This window comes from Pleurodeles waltl, chromosome 4_2 (assembly GCF_031143425.1).
Source record: "Pleurodeles waltl isolate 20211129_DDA chromosome 4_2, aPleWal1.hap1.20221129, whole genome shotgun sequence".
NCBI lineage: Eukaryota > Metazoa > Chordata > Amphibia > Caudata > Salamandridae > Pleurodeles > Pleurodeles waltl.
In genome coordinates this window covers 871,003,129-871,025,526 of record NC_090443.1, presented here as the reverse complement: position 1 = coordinate 871,025,526, position 22,398 = coordinate 871,003,129, and positions in this window count along the sequence as shown.

The window sequence follows — 22,398 nt, the reverse complement described above, 5'->3', positions numbered from 1 at the left end:
TTAGCAAGATCTCAACTGAGTGTGGGACCATGACTGTTAAAGGATGTCCCATCACTATGCCTTCACACTGTGTGAGGCTTTGACCAACTGCTGCTACTGCACGCAGACAACCCGCGAAGGCTGCTGTGGCTGGGTTCAGAGTAGCTGAAAAATATGCTACTGGTCGGTTGACACCTCCATGGACCTGTGTCAGGAAAGACAAAGAACATGCATCACGTTCATGACAAAACATAACAAAAGGCATCGTGTAATCAGGCATACCTAAAGCTGGAGCCCTACACATGCTCTCCCTCAATTCAGTAAAAGCTTTCATTTCCTTTTCTGTCAGCACTATGACATCTGTCCCTTCCTTGACTGTCAGTCTCACCAATGGCTTGGAGATGATTGAGAAATTCAGGATCCACTGACAACAGTAACCCACCATTCCCAGAAACATCCTAACATGTCTCCGTGTCGTTGGGGGATTCATCTGTAACAGTGCAGTGACTCTCTCCCTGGACAACTTCCTCGACCCTTTCTCAATTTGATGACCCAAGTACTTCACCTCTTTCTGGCAATATTGCAGCTTCTTTGAGGACACCTTGTGTCCGTTCTTTCCAAAATGATTCAGTAAGGCAATCAAATCATACTTGCACTCATCCCTCGTTTTGGAAGCGATCAATAGATCATCAATGTACTGCACTAGAGTCAATTGAAAAGGCAATTCCAATGACTCCAAATCTTTCTTCAGTATCTGATTGAATATGGAAGGTGATTCCAAAAACTCTTGAGGAATTCGACACCAACTGTAGACCTTGTCCAAGAATTTGAAACTGAAGAGAAATTGGCTGTCCTCATGAAGAGGCACAGAAAAGAATGCTTGGGACAAATCAACCACTGTGAACCACTCTGCATCACATGGAACCTGGAACATAATCACAGCTGGATTTGGCACCACTGGGCAACATTTCGCCACTATGTCGTTGATCTTTCTCAAGTCTTGGACAATCCGAACCTTCCCACAAGGCTTTCTCAGTTCCATTATGGGTGAGCTACATGGACTGCTCATCACCTCCTTTAAGACTCCCTGCTTGACAAAGTCTGAAATTAATTGCTCCACCTTTATAAGGACATCTTGAGCCATATGGTACTGCGTTACCTGGGGGAACACAGCATTTGGCTTCACATTGACTTTAACTGTTTCTACTCCTTTTATCAGTCCTACTTCTTTCCCTGTCAAATCCCACACTATCTCTTGGACTGTTCCCTGCAAGTCTGCCGGAAATCAGTCACTGTGAACATTGGGAAGAAATTAATCAGAGGATATTCCTCGTCTGCGGTCTCTGTTTCAGGCTCTGAAGCCTGCCCTTCATCAACTTCATCATCACTGTTTGACTGAACCTCAATCCCCTCATTGGAACAGGTGATTGAACACCTTGTCTTGCACAGTAAGTCTCTTCCCAGTAGGGACAAGGGACTCGAATCACAAACCACAAATCTGTGCAATCCCTGAAAAGTGCCAAGCTCAACCTGAACCGGATCTGTAATCGGGTTAGTCAGGAGCTGGTTTGCCAATCCTACTACCTTAACTGTAGGTCCCGAAAGAGGCAGTTTCGGAACTTCTGCACTTCTGACTGTAGAGCGTGTAGCTCCTGTGTCGACCAAGAATGAAACATTGTGACTCATTACTTTCCCTTGCACATAGGGTCCCCTTTGATCTACCTCTAAGGGCGCTGCAAGCCTATACTCCTCACTGTCTGAACTCTCATCCGACCATTCTTAGTTTATTCCATTCTCACCACGCAATTCGAACTATTGCACTGTGTTATTTTGACTCATTCTTTGACCTATGACCTGTTGAGGAAGCATCACCTCTTGCTGTTCCATTGGCGCTAAGGGTACTTGCATTTGCTGTCTAGGTACCATGGGAACCTGCTGTTGCACTTGCTGCAACTGCACTGGCTGCATACGTGGCATGTGCACCTGCTGCATAGGTTGAAAACCTTGAATCTGATTTATGTTATTCTGAAAGTTCGGATTATGACCCCTCAGTCTCTGTCCTTTCACAGTTTGAAATGCTCTGACATCATTGCTTTGTTGAACAACACCATCCTGCACCATCATCGGGCACTCCCGCTTCCAATGTCTGACGCCCCCGCAAGCATGACAGGGTAACATCTTCTTCATTCCCTGAACATCTACTACGGTGTTCAAATCTGGACCACGATTCACAAAACCTCCTCGACCTCTGCCTCTCATTTTCACCTGAAACATCCCGTTTCCTTGCAGCTGTTGCACCATCTGCTGTATGCAACCTCCCTGCATCCCTGACTATGCTGCCTTAATTTGCATCACCATCACTTTCTCCTTCAGCTTTCTGTGCTTTAACTCAATCTCATCACTACAGTACTTCGCATACTGCAACACCTCATCAATCGGCTTTGCTTGCCATCAAATCAAGTGATTCTTAATCATCTGACTAATCTCAGGTCTCAACCCTTCAACAAATCTGAACACAAGGTGATTCATGTCCTTCGCCTCTATAACCTCTGTAACACTGTAGTGCTTTAACACCTTCAACAACCTATCATAGTAGGCATGTATCGACTACCTGCGCTGTCTGATCAATCTTTTGCCAATCAATATTCTGCGGCGAAACCTTCTGTTTCAGGAATTCAATCACCTTATAGTAGTATCTCATCACTTCGGGAGATGGTGCTCCTGTGACTCTATCCCTTGCCGGTTCCGAAGCCGGCCAATCCACACTCCTCTTGCACTCAAGCCACAAATCAGCTGGAACTATGATCTCAAAGAGAGTATTCAGGTCTTCCCAGAGACATTTTACAAGCTTCACAAACCTGTCCATCTGCTGATACCACACTATTGGCTTCTCCCTCAGCCTAGGAAAATCATTTGCAAATGACAAAATGTCACCTCTAGTCCATGGCACATGGACAAGAACCCCTCCGGCCGTCTCTCTCATTGGTAACATCTTTATTGTACCACTATCCGGCACTGCTTTCATCTGCTGCTCTTAGCAGTCACTCTTCCTCTTATCTCTCTTCTTTGCCCATCTACCTTCCCACTTCTCTAATGCTCCCCAAACTTGTGCACTTTGCAATATCTCTTTAAGGTGTGCCTTCATCCCAGTAGACCTCATGTGTTCAAAATCCTTAGGCTCAAAGTCTAACATGTAACTCCTCTTCAGATGTTTAGTATTTTCTAAGTATATGCCGTATTTATCTGCCAGATTTGCCAACCTCTGGTGCACCCTAGTCACTTCTTTGGTTATCTTTGGGCACAAATACCTCAATTATGCTTCAGTATGTGACTATAGCCAGTTCACTCCCATGCTTTCTTCAACTAGTTAATTTGCCTCCATGCCCAAACTCACAAAATTCAGATACTCCTCTTATTCTGACCTCCCTGCTACGGCAGGATTAGTCTGTGGTGATTTTAACTTGTCTAACCAATCGTTCAGTTGTTGTGCAGTTAAACCTTGCAAAGAGATATTCCCAGCTTGCACTACCGGTGTTTGCGGTATGTTTGCACTTGAGATCTGCGGAGTCAGCAGCCCCAAACCTGATTGTCTCATGGTATCTGGAGGAGCCCCAATGGGACTGAAGTCTAACAAAGACCTAGATCTGTCGACTGTTGGCTCCACTGGAGTCATCCCTTGAGAGCTCCCTACGAACCCTCCTCTTGTCATCTCCTGAGTCTCCTGAGTCATTATCCCTTGATCACATACAGTAGGCTTTGCCTGCGCAAACAATGGTACTGGTGGACCAACTGTAATAGGCAAGGATATGGCAGCTGGAGTCTGCCTGTTTCCCAAACCCTGTGGAGCATTAGCTCCCATATTCTGGTTTATGACTGGTGCCATGGCTGACTGCGGTCCTGTGACCGAAGTGTAATTCGGAATCATCTGTTGCTGTACCTGGGGCAGTAAAGGTGGAGTTGGCTACGTCTGAATCAACTTTGGTCTCGAGTATGCCTGTTCTGTCGGCACCATCAAATTCGTTGTAGCCTCTAAGATCGGGACATCAGGGTAAAGTCTCTGTAGCTGAGTTTGCATCTCTGGAGCAGTGGATACGCTAATGCTACTCTGCACCGGAACTGGTGTTGTGACAGAACTAACCTGTACTGTATTTGTTGTCCCCTTGTTTTGAGTGGAATTTATAGGACCTGCACTATTGTCATCTATAGCATATGGCAGTGGTCGGTCATTTAGTAACTGGTTAAGGAACTCATCATCGCCTGAGTCGTCTGCCTCTGCCCAGGACTTCTTAGTTTCTTTATCTTTGTTTGGACCTTCGTCCATCTTACAAGCAGCTTTCTATCCTTTGTCTTCACCTTCTCGAGCTATTGCTGGAAACATCCTAATTCCATCTATTGTTTCTCTCCTCCAAACTCTTTGTGCACTATCCCACCTAGCCTCCGCTAGTGTCTTTTCTGCTCTCCTCATTCTCCTCTTGAATTTTTGCTGTTGTTGTCGTATTGCCATCAGTTCCCAAACTGCTAACGCCTCAAACTGTGCTGGCCTAGGAGGTGGCTTTAGCTCATTAAGCACCCTCCGCAAATTCTCCAAAATCCTTCGTGCTCCGGAAATGCCAGACACCTGTCTTTCTCTGTCGCTTTGCACCATTGCTTTAGCTAAAGACATGGCGCAACACCCCTCTCCTCCATTACGGCATAAGCCAGTGTATCCTCTGGCGGTGCAGGCTCCCCTACACTCGCGGTAATGTATACATCTCCCCTCAAGGCGCTCTTTAAAGCCTTGAGAAATTTAATTTTACGTCTTTTATTTTGTTCGCAATCAAATCAGGAAGTGACTTTAATTCCCAGAACTCTCTTCGCCTACCTTCTCAACCAATTGCCTCTCACGGACGGCTGCCAATCTGTGCGCGACCCTTCTCACTAACCGACCTATCCCAGCGCGGCTCCAATGACTTCACACTCACACACACTGCGGCTGACAAAGTCTTGCGGCTTGCTTTCCTCACTCTTGACTCACACAGAACTAATGTAATATATTGCGAGCACCAACCAAAAACTCAAAATTTGCCGGTTTACTACAGGAAAGGGTAACACAATTGCTTCCGAACTTTACAGAGATTTCACTTAGCCTCATCCGCTACTCTCTCCTTCACAGATTCCGCACTCGCAAGCAAAATTTGACACGCAAATTCTACTCTCGACTTGTCAATGGATTGTCCTAGTGCACTTTAGAACTCACCAAATCTCCATCGAAGTTTTCATTCACTCACTTTGACTCAAACTCAACTCGTCGATTTCACCATCGACCTATTAAACCGCACAAATTACACCATAAACCAAGTGTCTCCTACACTTATCAATATACTCCGGAGTCTTAGACCACGTAGGGTCCGTACACCATCAACAACCACGTGGACACATTTTTTAGCCCAAAGCGCCAGACTCACATGAAGTTCGCCGAATTCCCTACTGTCATACTGCGGAGTACGCACACTCCTACTAAAACATCTTAATTTGGCCTAAAATCCTCACAGCTTCACAATCAACCTGCGATATGCATAAGCTGTGCAAGCTCAAACCCCACTTTATTCACACTATCACTAGAATGCCGAGAACATACTCAAACTCACTTCAGCAGGCTCCCAGATTCCGGGAAAGTCATTCGGGACTTAGAGGTGCATAATTTCTCCAATTTGCATCATTTTAAAGAACAATTTTCCCAAAACCCAATTTTCTAATACACCATCCTTACTTCCAAACTACGCTCATCAATTTCTACCAAACCCTTTGAACCAAGAATTTCATCAAACAGTGGTCCCTTGTCCTGGGGCCCCAAAGGGCCCCAAAGGGACAAAACATCCTCTGCGACCAAAAACTGTTAGCGCGTCAGAGCCTTAATAAGTGAACTTCCAAGGAGATGCGTTTAGGTCAATGAACCTTTGACCACGTTCGGGGACTTCCCAGGACGAGATATTCTCTTTGCATCACAAATCAATAGATCAATAACCCAATCGATAATCACAGCAACTAATAAACAAGTTAATCAATAACATCAATAAGAATCAATAAGTTGAAAACACCATGACCTTTCAGTCATGAATAACCACGCAAGTTAGTTAAGGTTAGGATATTTATTTCCCTATTAGTTACACTCTAATATCATGTTTATTAGTCTCAATAGCAATAAGCACATCAAAACCACTACTACTTGGCAATCAGAACAAAGCTTAATCAAAGCATAGATCATGAACATTTAGAATCGAACACATCATCAATATGAACCAATTTAGCAGAGTCTCATTAGTACATTATTCAACAAAGCAAGAACTTAGTCACTTGTCTATTTGCATCAGATATTAGTGAACACACTAACTAATCTCGAATTAGCATTAGCATGTTGGGCTTCATGCAAAACATTTAGTGAACACGAATTTAGAAAAAACATCTAAACTAAGGCCTCTATCAAAATCAGCAGTTGGTACCTAGAACGAAAAGGCAAACAGACAAATTCACAATTTCCATTAGATAGTCACCCATCCAACGGCTCAGCAAACAGCTTCAGTCTTCGTCCTCAGGACATCAGTTGATTCAGCATCAGCAAAGGTAGGACGGGATAAAGAGTCTCAGCATAGCACAGCTAAGGAATAGGAACTTCCCTCACATGGAGGTGAAGCAAGCATCGGGCAAGAACGAAAAAGGATGGTTCAGAGTATCAAGGAAACTAAATGACAAAGTCTCAAGTATATGCCAAAATGGCAGATAATAGCTCAGCAGGAAGGGAATGGCACGAATGGCTCGGTAGAAAAAGAAGAATGTCAGTTTTCTCCTCTGGTCAAGCGGTTATATAAAAACTGTCTAACAAGTCTCTAATTTCCCATTGGGCAATATTTGGTGCATCATTATCTCCATCCAATAGTCCAGTTTACATTTCACCAGAATTTTCCATAATTCACAGTTCTCATGTCGATGATTGGCTTATGTTATTGACGTCTCCATCAATTAGAATATCAGGTAAGAAAAGTTACACTTCACGCTCCAGTCAGTGTCCCTATTGTTTTCTCCTACTATAGGCGACCTCGCACCTGTTACGAATTACAATGTTGTGTTCAGCAGAGATGTCTCCTTGAACAAGTCGGGTCCCATGAGAAAGAATTTACTACGGCTACACACATTTCTAGTATCTGGAAAAGTACAGCTTTGTGTCCTTCAGGAAAACAGAACATTGCACATTTAAAAAACACAGTTTAATATGAGACCAGGCAGCTAGGCCCAGACCCTTGCTAACTGAGGCCTAGAAATTTAGTCAAGCAATCCCTTAATATATGTCTCTACTTATAATATGCGAATACAAATTCAAACATCAGTACATAATTAATTCATCATTAATAAGCTTCATTAGTCTTCATATACATTGGTAGCCACTCCCCGTGGGCACATTTCAAACGCGTGCATTACTTCTACATTAACATATTTTCTATGCGGCTTCATTACACAATATATTGCAAGCTTTTTATATTAATATTTATTTTAAAAGACACACTCCAACATTGGTAATTTAATAAACAACCTTGTTAAATACAAACATGTCCCCATGGTACCCTCAGGAAGCATTAGGAAGCGCCCGAGGCACAACCCATGGTCCCTGGGCCCCGAATCCCACCCCAACCGCCCACCCTCGCCACAGGAATACCCTTAATTGAACAGAACAAAGAGAAGAATAAGGAAAAGAAAAAGGAGAATGTGAGAATAACACTGAATAGAATGTAGCTTTTTACATTTGTAGTTACAGCTCAGATACTAAGGGCCGTATTTATACTCCGTTTGCGCCGAATTTGCGTCGTTTTTTTCGACGCAAATTCGACGCTAAACTAACGCCAACTAACGCCATATTTATACTATGGCGTTAGAGGCGAATAGCGCCAAAGTTCCCGGAATGTGCGTCATTTTTTAGCGTGAACCCCTTCCTTGCGTTAATGATATGCAAGGGAGGCGTTCCCGTCTAAAAAATGACTCCCAGGCCTTTACGTGGTATTTATACTCCCGGGCAAAAGAGACGCCCGGGAGTGGGCGTGGCTAAAAACGGCGCATTTGCGCCGCTTTTTAACGCCTGGGTCAGGCATGGCGTTAAGGGACAAGTGGGCTCAAAATGAGCCCAGAGTGCCCTCCCCTGCCCCCAGGGACCCCCCCTGCCACCCTTGCCCACCCCAGGAGGACACCCAAGGCTGGAGGGACCCACCCCAGGGACATTCAGGTAAGTATTTTTTTATTTTTTTTAAATAATTTTTTTTGGCATAGGGGGGCCTGATTTGTGCCCCCCTACATGCCACTATGCCCAATGACCATGCCCAGGGGACAGAAGTCCCCTGGGCATGGCCATTGGGCAAGGGGGCATGACTCCTATCTTTACAATGATAGGAGTCATGTTGATGGGGGATGGGCGTCGAAAATAAATGGCGCAAGTCGGGTTACGACGATTTTTTCGACGTAACCTGACTTGCCCCATTTTAAGACGCCCATGCGCCATTTTCCCCCTACGCCGGCGCTGCCTGGTGTACGTGGTTTTTCTCGCGCACACCAGGCAGCGCCGGTCTGCTTGCGCCGGCTAACGCCATTCAATAAATACGGCGCCCGCATGGCGCTTCAGAATGGCGTTAGCCGGCGCAAAACTTTTTGACGCTAAACTGCGTTAGCGCAGTTTAGCGTCAAAAAGTATAAATATGGGCCTAAGTCCTCCGTGAATGGCAAGGCCCTGAAGGGGACCCCAACAACTCACAAGAGGTTTGTTCTGTGGCACCTCCCATCAGTGAAGCCTGGAAATGTAGTCGGGATACCTTCAGGTATGGAGCAGTGCAGGAGGGAGCGGGACCGCCAGCCGGGGCGACTATGGAGCCTGCGGTTCACATCTCAATCACAGTCTAAGATCGAGAAAAAAACATAGTACCTTGGAGTGGTTCCTCACTGAGTCATGTTGCAGTTAGTTCTCACCCACCATGTGTTTCGGCTGGGCATTTAGTTTGTATCAGTGGTACTGCTTAAGATGTCAGGAGTATCTCGCAATTGCGTAAGGGAGTTCCGCAGGGGTATTTTCATTGATTATGCTTGTAAGATCCCATTCGGGCATACGAATTTGATGTTTTAACTGGCATAAAGTTTTTGCAGAGTTTTTGCTCCCGGCGGATATAGTCAGGGAATATTAGGATTGGCTGATTCTTAAACTGAGGCAGCAGGAGCACTTGTTCATGTTGGAATATAGCATCCCTATCTTTGTAGTTGAACAGGCTAGCTATCAAAGCACAGGGAGGGGCACCTGGCAAAAGGGGAGCCACCAACGCCCACTGGGCACCTTCAAATGAGAAGAATTTTGAGAAACCCTTTGGTTGCAGTTTGTTGACTATCCATTCTTCTAGGAACAGTTCAGTAGAGTGCTCCTCCGCCTGCTCCAGAAAGCCCACCAGGCATATATTATTTCGACGTGAGTGCCCTTCTGCGACCTCAACACATTCCTCCATCTTGGACACACTGCCCCTGAGCCTCGCCACAGTGGCCTTTAGTGACCTGACTTTGTTTTGTAGAACCGTAATATCATCCTCCGCCGTGTTCACCCTGTCTTATACCTTCCTCAGATCCAGGCGGAGGTGATTAACATCAATTGCAATTGTGTTTAGTTTTGGTTCTAGTGCCGCCCTGGTGCCCTGTATAGCCGCCAGAATTTCTGCTATGGCCCTGGAGTGGCCATCAGGCCTGACAAGGGATCTCTCCTCCTGTATGGACTCCTGCTGGCCGGGGCCCTGTACTGTGTATTGGTCACTTTTATTGGCCTGTGTAGGCTTGGTGGGCTTATCCTTGCCCATTGTGATAGCGCAGAAGGGGTCAGGCAGCCCGCTGAAATGATGAGAGGAGTCACCAATTCCCCTGGACCTCCTATAAATGCCCAGGACAACAGCGTCCAGCAGAGCTATGTTTCCAGTTGCTCTGCAGTTGCAATTGGCAATTTGAGGTCCACCCCCGCAGGTTTGCCCCAGGGTTACTAGCAGTTGATGTCTGAGTCTCATGGTAGTCTTAGGAATCCCCCTCCTTTGCCTGCGCTCTTATGTAAGTTAGTATTGTGCCTGCTGCTTATTTTCTGTTCTTGAATATCCTGCGATGAGATCTGCTCCCTGCCCCCATCCAGACACCAACCAGATACCCTTGATCAAGCGGTGGGGAATTTAGAGCCAGTCGGTCTCCTGGATCTCGGGGCTGGATAGCAGGGAGAGGTTGTCCACCACATTCCTCACCTTTACAGGCCAGTAAGAGACAGGCCATGGCTGGACCTTCGCAGCATGACTTTTCACCAGTCCAGCTTATATGTGACAGGTTCGATACACTGAGGGCAGCAAACAGGGGTAAGAGTCTCTCACCTAGTGGGGGCCTCGTGCAACCCTCAGATGCACCGGCATGGCCCCCGCCTCCTCTTATGGCCCCAGCCCTCATCTCCTTCTCATCAGGGCAGCTGCAAGGGTCCCCTACAGCGCGCATCGTGTGGCCCAGGGGACCGGCAAAGCCGTCGCTCTGATCGCGAGGCAAGCCCCATCAGCATAAACCAGGCCACAGGTTTTTTTCACTGCCGATCACTAGGTCAGCCATCACCATTCCTCCTCCGAATTTGCTTCCCACAGTATCTTACCATTGGGTTTGGGAGGGGGTGCCATAAGGAAAGCAGGGGATCTACTCAGTTTGCTAGCTGATTCTTATGTGTGGGCTGCACCAGGGAGCCAACCCAGGCTCTGACACGCACTCAGCAAACTCAGAGGCCACAGCATTGTCCATGTCCGCAGCCCAGGCAGGCCTGACCACAGTTCCAGCAAGGTGGTGATCCTACACACTGCAAACCTACTCAGTATTGTTTGTGATGCATAGTCCTTAGTTAATTAGCCCTTAAAGGCACACAGAACTCAAGATGAGGTAGGATATTGTACTTCACTGTGGGAGCAACAGCAGGGCACACCTAATAGGCCATCTTGTAAGGCCACACGCCCCATCTCAGATTCTACTTACTGGATTTTTGTCATTTTGGTCTTGTTTTATTTAATAAAATATAATCTACTTTTCTAAATTGGGATAGAATTTTTATTGTGTTGTGTTTTCACTTTATTACAGTTTGAAGTGCTGCATAAATACCTTACACGTTGACTCTAAGTTCAGCCTGACTGCTTTGTGCCAAACTACCACAGTGGGTACAGGTTAATTTGGGGTTTGCTTGTGCCTCACTCTGACAAGGATTATTGTTCCTACTTGAGTAGGACTTACCCCTCTCAACCAGTAACCCAATTCCTCACCTTTATGGCAGCAATGGGATTTGGACTTGTGTTTTTGCAGTGCCATTCAGTAATTTTGTGTAACAATAAAAATCCCAGATAAATGATCAGAGACCAGTTTGAGTTTTAAATTCTCCTTGATTGGCCTTTCTATTTTTTCCAAATTCACCCTTACTCTACATGATAGTGGTGTCTATGGCTTCACCTGCAAAGATGGAATTTGAGCCCCTCAATCTGGACTGCTACACTGTGGCTAAGCTCAAGAAATTGTTCAAGGAAGGGGGTGCCAGCCAAAAGAAACACCAAACAGCAGAGCTCCAGAAGGCTTTGAGATGCCCGTCACCACAGAGGAAAAGGATGAAACGGGTGTTGTGGAGGGCCTGGTTACCAGCCCTGAGATGCAGCAGTCAGCTGAAGGGGGTGACTTGACCCCCAAGTTGGAACTCCCTGCCAGAGCAGAGAGCAGTGTGTTTTCTCAATGTCTGTCCCTAGGAAGGCAGAGAGTGAGTTTAGTCTGCAGATAGCACAGTTGAAAATGCAAAAAAAGAAACTGACCATGAAAGCAGAACAAAAGAAGGCTGAGAGAGCTGTGGAGAAGAAAAACATATTACTGGTTTATGAACCGAGTCAGAATGAGCTGGACATCAAGACCAGACAGACAGGGTACTGCGGTGATGGTGAGAGACAAGAAGATCCATATTCCTAACGCTCTGGTGCTTGACATTTCTGTGGAGGATTGACATTGACAAGTGGTTTAAAGCATATGAGTTGGTTTTGCAGGTGCATAGGATGCCTGAGGAGGATTGGGAGGCTAGCCTCTGGAAGCATATCCCTAGCAAGGGGAGGGCCATCCTCCTGGCCCCAGAAAAAGGGGATATCATGAGGTATCCCACCATGAAGGAACCCCTTGTAATGAAATTTGGCCTCACTCCTGATAAGTACATGCAGAAGTTTAGGGATAGCCAGAAGCTGCCCCAGCAGTCCTGGTTCCGTTTGTAAGGTGCTAGATGGCTGAGTGAAGGGCAATGAAATAAAGGATTACAAGGGTGTTAGACCAGACAGCCTTAGGGTGGTCACCCCAAACTTTTTGCCTGCCTCCCTCCATTTTTTTACATTGTTTTGCTGGTTTTAGTACTCTGCGCACTTTACCACTGCTAACCAGTGCTAAAGTGAATATGCCCTCTCCCTTCAAACATGGTGACATTGGCTCATACCCAATTGGCATTTTTACTCTACTTGTCCAGGGCCTGTAAGTTAAATACTACTAGTGGGCCTGCAGCCCTGATTGTGCCGTCCACATAAGTAGCCCCTTAACCATGTCTCAGGTCTGCCATTGCAAGGCCTGTGTGTACAGTTTCACTGCCACTTCGACTTGGCATTTAAAAGTACTCGCCAAGCCTGAAACTCCCCTTTTTCTATATATAAGTCACCCCTAAGGTAGGCCTAGGTAACCCCTAGGACAGGGCGCTGTGTAGGTAAAAGGCAGGACACAGTGGTTGACGGGGTCCGAGAGGAGGAGGCCCCTGAGCCAACTGGGGAGGACATTGCTGCCCTGGGTAACCTGCCTGAGCTTGCTGGAATTCTGCAAAGCGCAGAAAGAGTGCCCCACTCTGGAGGGTTTGAGGCAACAGGCCATGGCCCAGGCAGCAGGTGAAGCCTCTCGCGATCACTTATCTATTGGGGGAATGATCCCCTTTACAATGAGCCCAAGGTGCCGGAAGCTTGGGCAGCACGTGTGCTGGTGGTCCCACAGTGCTACCGGGTCTTCCTAATGGGTTTGGCTCACGACATTCCCCTGTCGGGACATTTGGGGCAAGACAAGACCTTCGCCAGGCTTGTCATCCACCTTTATTGGCCCCAAATGCGGGTGGCCTCAGATGCTTTCTGTAGGTCCTGCCCCACCTGCCAGGCTAGTGGGAAGACAGGGAAAAGGCTCAAAGTCCCCCTTATCCCACTCCCCATCGCTGGCACCCCCTTTGAAAGGGTGGGCATCGACATAATTGGTCCCAAAACTACCCTGGGCAAAAGGTTTATCCTGATTTTGGTGGACCATGCCACCCGCTATCCAGAGTCTAAGGACAGTGGCTGCACTGGTGGTGACCAGAGCTCTGATGGGGATATTTACCCATGTGGGATTCCCTAAAGAGGTTGTGTCTAACAGAGGCACAAACTTCATGTCTGCATACATGAAGTCCATGTGGGATCTGTGTGGGGTGACCTACCGGTTCACCACCCCTTACCATCCTCAATCCAGTGGGCTTGTGGAAAGGTTCAACAAGACCCTAAAAGGCATGATCACAGGCCAGAGGCCATGAGGCATAAGTGGAACGTTCTCTTCCCATGCCTTCTCTTTGCTTATAGAGAGGTGCCCCTAAAAGGGGTGGGGTTCAGCCCCTTTGAACTTCTCTATGGATACCCTGTCAGCGGACACCTAAGCATAGTGAAAGAGGGGTGGGAGAAAGCTGCTAGGAAACCACCCCCAGGATGTGGTCAGTTACATGCTGGCCCTCCGCAACCAGATGCAACGCTTCAGGAAACAGGCCAAGAGCAACCTCACGGCCAGTCAATGTCACATCAGGGCAGTGCGTGCTCTACGGGCGACTGGAATGCAAAAACCCAGCACTTATGAGATAACGTAATTCATGCATTATGTTGATATGCTCTTGTTTAACCTTTTGCATTGCAGAGTTTAATCCTGAAGACTTATATTCAAGGTGCTTGTAAATACTGTTCATTTGCAATGTATTGCTGCAGGCTTTCAGAGTGTGTCAGGGTGTGGTCCCTTTCCAGGGCCTTCTTCTCTGCAGCATGACTGGGTGTGGTTTGTGGGCTGGGCCAGTCTCTATATAAGGGAGCCCGCCCAGCTCCACGTGCTCACTATTCAGAGGTCCCGGTGCAGAGCAGCAGCAATTTCCTGAGCTCCTGTTCCGGAGGCCTACTTTGATCTTCCAGGCCTTGCCCTTCATTGTATTGGAGATCCTTGATCAGGGCGGTAAGACGGAAGTCGGGCTGGGCCCCCGATCCCGTTTTCGAAGGCATTAGAGTTCTTGGGCCTAATTTTCATATTGGGAGATTTTTCCTTGTGCGTGTGAATGTGCTCTTGTTTTCTGGCATTTACGTGTTGATATTTGAATCGGCAAGACGCGTGATTCATTCCTTGTGTTTAACTCTTGATACTCATTGTGCGCAACCATTTCTTGGCAGTTACATGGTGGCATTTGAATCGTCAAGACGCGCGATTCATTCCTCATGTTTAACTCTTGATACTCATTGTGCGCTACCATTTCTTGGCAGTTACATGGTGGCATTCGAATTGGCAAGACGCGTGATTCATTCCTCATGTTTAACTCTTGATACTCATTGTGCGCTACCATTTCTTGGCAGTTACATGGTGACATTCGAATCGGCAAGACGCGCAATTCATTTCCTTGCATTTAACTCTTGACACACATTGTGCGCAAGCATTTCTTGGCATTTACATGGTGACACTCGAATCGGCAAGACGCGCGATTCATTTCCTTGCATTTAACTCTTGATAATAATTGTCCTCAACCATTTCTTGCCATTTGCATGGTGACATTCGAATCGTCAAGACGCACAATTCATTCCTTGTATTTAACTCTTGATATTCATTGTGCGCAACCATTTCTTGGCATTTGCATGGTGACATTCGAATCGGCAAGACGCACAATTCATTTCCCGCATTTAAATCTTGATGTTCAGATCGCTTATAATGTGCGCGATCATTTTATGGCAATCAAAACTTTGATGTGTAGTGTTTCCTGAAGAGCACACAATTATCCAGGGCCCTTGAATTTTTCTGCAGAGGTGTTAAATTCAAGATGTTACATTCTATGTGCATATTAAGTCCTTAGTACAATTCCTGTTGTTTTCCAGGGAATGTTTTGGATTGCCTTTTGTCCTTATGTAATGAGGCAGTGTTTGTTCTGGGACATTGTTCTAGAAGGTTCTTGTATTCCTAGACAGTATGTTACAACTCATGAAAAGTCCCTATGAAACATTGAATTAACCATTTTTGATTCCTTTCCAGGTACCTAGATTTCTTGAGGCCTAGTTAGAATCTAGTGCTAGGCCGTTCATGTTTTTTCAGTCTAGAGTGTTACTTCATGTTCCGAGTACCATTGAACTCTAGATTCATGAGAGTGTTACTTCATGTTCCGAGTGTCATTGAACTCTAGATTCAACAGAGTGTTATTTCAGGTTCCGAGAATCATTGAACTCTAGACTCAACAGAGTGTTATTTCATGTTCTGAGTATCATTGAACCCTAGATTCAACAGAGAGTTTTTACTAACCAAAATATGATTTTATTCTGATGTTGTGTTGTTTAACCTTTTGCTTCCTACAGGTCTCCTTCCCAGCTGTTCCCTACCTAATCCCCTTTTCCCCACTTCTTAGACTATGTGACATTCTAATCAGAGTATTGGAGCTGTCTTGTGGTGGACATGTTGGGAACGTGCGCAGACCCCGAGGATCTGGTCTCCCTGACAGTCAAGAGGTGATGAAGCAATGGTAAGACCAGAAGGCCACCCTGGTAGAATTCTCACCTGGAGACAAAGTATGAGTTATAGAGCCAGTAGAGCCTAGAGCTCTCCAGGACCACTAGACTGGCCTTTTCGAGATCAAGGAGCGTAAGGGGGAGGACACTTACTTAGTGGACCTCAAGTCCCCTAGAAACACCCTAAGGGTGCCTATCAGAACAGACTGAAGCCTCATTTTGAGAGGTCTAAAGTTAGCTTGCTTCTGCTAAGGAAGGTGACGGGTAAGTGGAGAGTGTCAATCTTACTGACTCCCTAACCCTAGATCAGAGAGGAGACTGCTACAAATTATTGGAGCAGTTCTCTTCCCTGTTTTCCCTCACACCTGGGCTCACACACTTGTGTGTCCACGGTATTGACACAGGAGACAGTCCCCCTGTAAAGAATAAAATTTACAGAGTGTCAGATAAGGTGGTGCTACAGGCCCTGCAACAGGCAGGCCTGACCATCAAGGCCAGTAAGTGCCAGTTTGGGCAGGGCTCCGGGGTGTACTTGGGACACCTTGTACGTGGTAGCAAGGTGCAGCCCCTCCAGGCCAAGATGGAAACCATCAAGGCTTGGCAACCTCCATGAACCCAGACAGAGATGAGAACATTCTTAGGTCTCACTGGTTATTACCTCAGATTTGTTAAGGGTTATTGCACCACAGTGGCCCCCTTAACAGAACCCACATCCAAAAAGCAACCTAGATTGGTGAATTGGACAGAGGCTTGTCAGAAAGTCTTTGACTTCCTGAAGGAAGCCCTGTGCACAGAACCCATGCTCAAGGCACGTGACTACTCCAAAGAATTCATCGTTCAGATAGATACTTCAGAGCATGCCATAGGGGTGGTCCTAGCACAAGTGATTGAGGAGGCCCTAGAACAACCAGTAGACCTTATTAGCAGAATACTATTATCACAGGAACAGAGGTGTAGTGCTATTGAAAGAGAAGCATTTGCTGTGGTCTGAGCACTGAAGAAGCTGAGACCATACATGTTTGGGACTCACTTCTGGGTTCAGACAGACCACAGGCCCCTCAGATGGCTCATGCAGATGAGCAGTGAAAATCCTAAACTCTTGAGGTGGTCCATTTCCCTACAGGGGATGGACTTTACAGTAGAGCATCTCCCGGGGACTGACCACACCAATGCTGATGGCCTCTCCAGATACTTCCGTCTTAGCGATGAGAGCTCCCAAGGGGTTGGGTAGCTCTCCCCACTTTCAGCCGGGAGGGACACTTGTTAGACCTGACAGCCTGAGGGTTGTCACCCCAACGTTTTGCCTGCCTCCCTTCACTTTTTGACACTGTTTTTGCTGGTTGTAGGACTCGGCACACTTTACCACTGCCAACCAGTGCATATGCTCTCTCCCTTAAAACATGGTCACATTGGCTCATATCCAATTGGCATATTTAATCTACTTGTAACTCCCTAGTAAAGTGTACTGTATGTGCCCAGGGCCTGTAAGTTAAATGCTACTAGTGGGCCAGCAGCCCTGATTGTGCCATCAACAGAAGTAGCCCCTTAACCATGTCTGAGGTCTGGCATTGCAAAGCCTGTGTGTACAGTTTCACTGCCACTTCGACTTGGCATTTAAAAGTACTTGCTAAGCCTCCCCTTTTTCTTCTTATAAGTCACCCCCAAGGTAGGCCCTAGGTAACCCCTTGGGCAGGGTGCTGTGTAGGTAAAAGGCAGGACACATACCTATTTTTTTTATATGTCCTGTTAGAAATGGGGTCTCTAGTTGGCAGAGGTATACACCCTTGTCCAACTAGGGACCACAGTCCTAGTCAGGGTAAGTCACACACAATCCAAATTATACTGTGCCCACCCACTGGTAGCTTGGCACTGAGCAGTCAGGCACTTAAAATCCTTCTGTGCCTTACAGCCTGTCTCCAATCCATGTCTGGGCTGGTATACAGCTCCATTGTGCATTTCACCCAGACAACCACAAACACAGGATGCTCAGTCACATCTGCACACATCTGCATACTGAATGGGTCTTCCTGGGCTGGAAGGGAGGAGGACCTGAGACATACATTTCAAAGGACAGTGGGCTGCCCTCACATAATGGACTGCCAAACCCCCTACTGGGACCTTGGCAGACACGGTTGTACTGAAAGGGGACATTGTGCACTTCAAAACCACTCTTTGAAGTCTCCCCACTTCAAAGGCACTTTTGGGTATATAAACTGGGTCCCTGACCCTACCAATTCAGACACTTCCTGGGACAGATACTTTGAACGAGACCCTGCGACCTGCCGAGAGGAGATGCTTCTGCCAAAAGGACTCACCTGGACTGCTTTGCTGTGGAGGACTTCTGCCTTGCTGTACCCTGCTGCTTTGCTGGCCTCTGGCTCTGCTGAGAAGTGCTCTCCAAGGGCTTGGATTGAGCTTGCCTCCTGTTTTCAGAAGTATCAGGGACAAAAAGGCTTCATCTCTGCAAAGGAACTCCTTGTGCGGTGAAAATCGATGCATAGCTTGCCAGAATTGATGCACAGGCTGCCTAGCGGTGAAAGAATCGCTCCATCGCCAAACAGGAATGGTGCAGCCCGGCTCCCCGAATGGAGATTGAAGCAGCACCAGTGTTGCGACCAAAACTTCGACACACAGCCCACTGGATTGATGCATCGCCGAGCAAGAATGACACAGCCCAAATTCCTGCGGGAGGAATCGACACAGCACCTGCCGTGCAACAGAAACTCCGACACATCACCCATGAGATCGACCCAGCACCTGTGACTTCGTCCTGCATGCCCAGGATTTCCACGTATCGTCCCTGGGTGTCAAAAGACCCCACATTGTAAAGAGAATTGAAGCCTGCACGCCGGAATTCAACGCAAAGTCCTTGCCGAGTGGAAAAGAATCAACGCATCGTCTGTGTGTGCCAGGAAATCTGACGCACACCCTTTGTTTTCCATGCATCTCCTCCTCTGCGGTCTCTGCGTGTAATTCCGACGCATACCAGGTACTTTGTTCTTGCAAGAGGCACTTGTTGCCTTTTAAAGACTTAAGACTCTTCTTATCATTACAAAAGTAATATTCCAACTTGTACTTATCAAATCTTGATCGTTTTGAACTTACTTCATTCAGATAAATATTGTATATTTTTTTCGAAACCTGTGTGGTGTATTTTTGTGGTGTTCTCACTGTGTTATTTCATGGTTTCTTGCACAAATACTTTACACATTGCCTTCTAAGTTAAGCCTGACTGCTCAGTGCCAAGCTACCAGAGGGTGGGCACAGGATAATTTGAATTATGTGTGACTTACCTTGACTAGGATTGTGGTCCCTACTTGGACAAGGGTGTATGTCTCTGCCAACTAGAGACCCCATTTCTAACAAAGGAGTTATGCAATGTGATTACGTGAGAACACATGTTCCGTCTTTGTTTTGCAGATCAGAACCAACACCTTATTGATAGTGAGCTCACTGACCCCAGGGTGCATCTTAAGGAGGCAGATCACTGGCTCAGCACCAGGCCCACAAGTTGGTACCTAGGGGGATCACCCAAGGATGGGCAGGATCCCCATCAGAAGAAGGAGGGGTGAGAGAAACAAAACAAGAAGTACTCTAAGGGGGCCTGAACTAGTCTAAGGGTCAGGGCTTCTAATCCCTGCCTGAACAAAAAAAGAAATGGTTGTCTGATAGTAAACTCTCAAGGAAGGCACCTCCTAAGTGCTTTGAGTACCAACAGGTTGGGCACTACAAGGGTGATCCCAAATGTCCCAAGCGGGCACAGCCGACTGGTGGGCAGACACTGGGGTTAGTTAGTGTAGCACTTGGGGAGGAGAATGCCCTAGATACTGTGGGGGTAGTGTAGAGGTTTCCCTAGTGTCCCTTGGTGACAGAGAGGTGGTGAAGAGAACACACATGCCTAGTAACACTAGCAAAAACAGGCAGTGGGTCACCATCAATAGGCAGAGGGTGAAGGGTCAGATAGGCACTGCAGCCAGCACGACAACTGTCAAATGTCATCTGGCAACCTCAGAGCAGGTAGTTCTTAATGCATTCCACCAGCTTATAGCAGCCAACAACCAGAAGAGTCACTTCCCAGTGGATCTAGTTCTCTTTCTGGGGGGTCTCAGGCTCCTTGAGAGTAGCTGTGGTTCCATCCGTACCTGTAGATTATCTGTTTGACAATGACTAAGAGCACATGATCTGGAAAGAGGTGGAGCTCAGGTCACATTTGGAGATGTTAGGGTTGCCTGAGTGGGTGTGTCTGACCACACAGTCCATGGCTGCCCAAGACGATAGTCAGGAGGACCTGGAGCTTGGAAGAATTGCCCAGGTGCCTGCCAAAAAGAGGAAGGGCAAGGGGTGCGGGAAACTCACTCATGAAACTTCTACTGTCTGATAGGAGGCTGTCCCAGAAGGTGATGCCCTGCAATCAACAAGGAGGACATTGCCACCCTGGTGACCCTACTTAAGCTGACCAACTGGCAGAAGGAGGGAGTTTCCACCAGGTAGTGGTTCTGCAAGGTACAAATGGAGTGCTCTTCACTTTAGGGCCACCGCTGACAGGACAAGGCCCAGGCAGCTAGCGACACCTCTGGTGATCACCTGTTCTATTGGGAGTATGATCTCTGTATAGCGAACCTAAGATTCCTGACCCTGGCTCAACAAATGTGTTGGTGGTCCCCCAGTGCTATAGTGCTTTCCCACTGCAGTTGGCATGCAATGATCCCTGGGCTGGTCATCTAGGGCAGGGCAAGACCTTTGAAAGGCTTAACACCCACTTATATTGAATCCTGATGAGGATGTCCTCAGAAGTGTGCTGTGGGTAATGCCTTACCTGCCAGGCCGGTGGCAAGTCAGAATGGAAGCACAAGGCTCCCTTGAGGCCATTCCCTTTTATTGACACTCACTAATCAACATTATTGGTTCTGCAGGCAGGTCGCTCCCTGCGCCGCCACCCGCGCCACCTCCTCACCATCTTTTTCTTTCAATTTACCGCACGCTGCGTCCCCTGCGGCCCCTCTCGCCTCCCCCTAGCTCCTCACCGTCTTTTTTTTTCAATTTACCCGCTGCTGCGTCTCCTGCGGCCCCTCCCACCTCCCCCTTCCTCCTCACCGTCTTTTTCTTTTCTCTTTTTCGATTTACCCGCTGCTGCGTCCCCTGGGGCCCCTCCCGCCTCACCCTTCCTCCTCACCGTCTTTTTCTATTCAATTTACCCGCCGCTGCATCCCCTGCGGCCCCTCCCGCCTCCCCCTTCCTCCTCACCATCTTTTTCTTTTCTCTTTTTCAATTTACCCGCCTCTGCGTCCCCTGCGTCCCCTCCCACCTCCCCCTTCCTCCTCACCGTCTTTTTCTTTTCTCTTTTTCAATTTACCTGCTGCTGCGTCCCCTGCGGCCCCTCCCACCTCCCCCTTCCACCTCACCGTATTTTTCTATTCTCTATTCCATTTTTCCACAGCTGCCTTCCCCTGCGGCCCCACCCCCCCAGCCTTCCCATTCAACAAGCCCTCCCTCCTCCCAGCTGCCACTCCCACTCCCACGCTCCCCTCCTTTTATGGCAGCTGCGGCGCAGCCGCGCGCAACGGGCATGCCGCTGGCACGCCAAAGGTGCTCCAAAGGCAAGCCCATCCGCGCCAAGACCGTGCCCAGCGCCAGTCCCCCTGGCCCTCTCAGACACACCTACTCCCCCCTCACCCTCCACTCACTGAACCCAGTCCCCCGCCCCACGTGCACCCCTTCTAGACCCACACACACTCATGGCCCTTTCACCTGCCACACCTGTCATTTCTCCTGCTCCTCATCTCTCACACCACACACCAACCATAGCGACCCCACCTTCAACAAACACAACACCCCCAACTCAATACTCACCCACTCTGCCCCACCCCCACCAACCAACCCCGCCGCACACCAGCCCACAACCAGAACACACCCCGCAACAACACCCTCATGCACCACACCAACAACACCCACCACAACCACTTCAACTGCCTGCTCCTCAACACCCGCTCCCTTCACAAACATGCCATAGAACTCTGGGACCTCATCACATCACACTCCCTGACATCACCTTCCTCACAGAAACCTGGACCAACCCCTCCTCGGAACCCGACATACCCATTGCCACCCCCATGGGATACAAACTCCAACGCGAAGACCGCCTCAACAGGCCAGGTGGTGGCATCGCTATCCTACACAGGGACACCATCAAAGTCACCACCAGCTCCCAAGACACTATCAACAACACAGAACACATGCACTTCCTGATCCACATCAACAACAACTCCACCCTCAGAGGTACATTAATCTACAGACCACCAGGACCATGCTCCGCCTTCTGCGACACCATCGCCGACACCATCAGCTCACACGTCCTCACCTCCACAGACTACATCCTCCTTGATGATTTCAACTTTCATTTGGAAAACCTACAAGACCACAACTCTACCTCCCTCATAGACAACCTCACCAACCTCCGACTCAAACAACTGGTCACCGCACCCACCAACTCAGCCAACACATAGCCTACACCCACACCACTGAACTCCTCTGGACTGACCGCCACTGCGTCCACTTCTCCTTCACCAAAACCCCCGCACACCACCATCAACACACCACACCCTACCGC